Source organism: Gastrolobium bilobum, unplaced genomic scaffold (genome assembly GCF_033153095.1).
Source record: "Gastrolobium bilobum isolate Gb01-03AN ecotype WA unplaced genomic scaffold, APGP_CSIRO_Gbil_v1 utg12392, whole genome shotgun sequence".
Lineage (NCBI taxonomy): Eukaryota > Viridiplantae > Streptophyta > Magnoliopsida > Fabales > Fabaceae > Gastrolobium > Gastrolobium bilobum.
The window spans coordinates 116,429-119,052 of NW_026897089.1; the positions used below are offsets into that span (position 1 = coordinate 116,429).

Here is a 2,624-nt window from a genome sequence, read left to right on the forward strand (position 1 = left end):
GGTGGGGAGGTAGAGCACTTCCTGGACATCAGTGGGGGAAAATGATACTTGTTTTCCCCTCACTGTGACCACATCAGGGGCATCTTCTTCGGGAAGTCTCCTTGTCTGGTACAGGAATTCTCCCATTAGGGAGACATTCACTTCACGGTCATCAGTGGCAAAATGCACCCACTGGAGCTTGATTAAGGACAGCTCCACAAATGAGGGCAGAACCAATTTTTCCTGTTGCAAGGAGATATTCCTCTCTGGGTATAGATGAATGATGAGTTCGGTGAGTTCTAGTTCTTTGCCACGGTTGGCCACATGAGTCACCTTGATCAAAAGCTTAGTCATTTTTAGCAGAAAGGAGGTTAGGGCACAATGCATAGGAAGAAAAAGGTTCTGAGTTGAATGGAAATAGTAAAACTCAAAGGAAGCAGTGACTGAGTTTAAATAGACAATGGAGGAGTAAACGAAGAGTTTCCGGGACGTGGAGGTTAAGGAGAGGAGGTTAAAAAGGTAGTGGAATGGGGTTGTTACAGAACGAGTGGTCAGCAGTTACTGGTTTGTAACTGATGATGATGAGTGGGGGAGATGGAACAGTTTAGGTCAAGACGTGGGAGAGAGGGAAAAGAAAAAGGTGCAGTTGTCTTAATGGTTGAGGAGACGGTTGCTTTTGCTGAGCACGTTTCCAAGATTTGCAATGAATGCAAATTAGATGTGGCTGCGTATCTTTTTAAGTGACTCAGCAGGGACAAGTGTCCCAGTCATTCTTATCTCCTAACCCAGGGAACATTCCCTTTGTCTTTTCCTAACTAATAAATAATTAAATAAATAAAAGGAAACATACAAAAGTGTGTAATTGGAGATTTAATCCAACTAAGGAAAAGGGAACATACTAACCTATCACCTATTACTTATTATTTATTAAAATGTTAACTTTGCAAAAATAAAAATAAAAAAATTTATTTATTTTTTATTTTTTTTAATTGGGATATTGTGTTCAGGGACCACCCCAAAACTACGTTCTTGGAACGGAACGTACTTTATTTGGACTTTCTGGAGTGGAACATCAGACGTTCCCTCCTTTTTGGGAGCTATGTGGTTAACAGTAACCACCCTAAAACTTTGCTCTTTGTAAGAGAGAAAATGTAACCACTAGGTTGCCTCCCAGTCATCGCTTAGTTTAATGTCTTTAGCTAGACATGGTACTTACCTCTCAAGTTGCTTCAGAAGTGGTCGAGGGAACTTCAGTGTCCCCTGGTAGTGATCCTGGTGTTCTTGTTTGAAGATTGGCAGCAATCTGTCCCAGATGGGATTCAATGTTCCTGACCACTGCATTATTCCTAGTTACATATTCATTGACATAATTTTCTAGGGTGTTGATGCGTTGGTCCTCTCTGTGGAAAGGAACGTAGTTGTTTCTCCTTTGTTCAAACGTTCCACTGCTGCTGCTTTGCTGATACTGTTGCTGATTGTTGAATGGTCTTTGGTTCATCTGTGGCCTCCATTGAGTGTTGTGGTTCTGATCCTTAATGATAGTTCCTCCAGGGATTGAATTTGTATTGCGTCCTGCTTGTTGATTGTCTCTGGTGAAGTTCTTGTTGCCAAAATTTTCTGCATAACACACCAATGCAGTGGATGAGCAGTCTGTTGAGTCATGAAGGTCACCACAGGCTGAGCATGGTTCTGTCTTAGCCGCTGTGAGTTGTAAGACTTCCATCTTTGGTGTTGATTGGTCAGCTTTCAGGTTCTTCACTTTATTCATGAGTGATCCCAGCTGGGCTTCCATGGTGGTTTGTTTATCCAGTTCTAGCATGCCTGGCTTTCTTACTGGGCTCACCCTATCTATTGGCCATTGGAGACATCTTTCAGCAGTTCCTTCTATGATTTCATACCGGGGTTCAAGTGTTCCTGTAAAGAAATATCCTCCTGCAGCAAAATCTAAGTGAGATTGAGAAGTATGGTCAAGTCCCTTATAGAAAGATTGTAACACTCCCCAACTCTCTACCCCATGGTTTGGACATTTCCTGATGATGTCCTTATATCTCTCCCATGCTTCATAGAGATTTTCTCCATAAAACATTTTGAAGTTAGAGATTTTTGCCCTAACATCAGCTTGTCGAGACATTGGGAGAAACCTCTCTATGAACTTGTTAGAGAGCTCCTCCCATGTGTGGATTGACCCAGGGGTGAGAGTTTTCATCCATATTTTTGCCTTTAAGCCCAAGGAGTGAGAGAACAACCTCATTCTCATGCTTTCCTCTGTCACACCCTCAGCTTTAAAATTATCACAGATATCTTGGAATGTTGTGAGGTGTATGTAAGGATCTTCTGCAGGGAGTCCATTGAAGACCCCTGCTTCCCTAATCATGTGAAACATGATAGGTTTCAGTTCAAAATTTGGTGCTACAAGAGGGAGGATTACTCCCCTGTCTGGTCTGTTCCTGAAAGGAGCAGCCAAAGTTCTGAAGTTTTGTTCAGGAGAAACCTCTTCATTATTATTATAATCAGCCATGTTTTCAAGGATTTCTTCCCTGAGGTTTCTCCTTCTTCTATGAAGTGTACGTTTTGGTTCAAGGTCGAAGAGAAACTCAGGTACTTCAATGGAGTGATCAGAGTTTGTTTCAAACTCTTCACTCATA

General features: G+C 41.9%; 1 non-coding gene across 1 annotated transcript; it reads left to right on the plus strand.

The window, feature by feature from the left end:
- Positions 1-1,988: 1,988 nt before the first annotated feature.
- Positions 1,989-2,095, plus strand: LOC133304055 (small nucleolar RNA R71). The gene has a single exon (XR_009750561.1). It is a non-coding gene; the product is annotated as a small nucleolar RNA R71 (small nucleolar RNA).
- Positions 2,096-2,624: the final 529 nt, after the last annotated feature.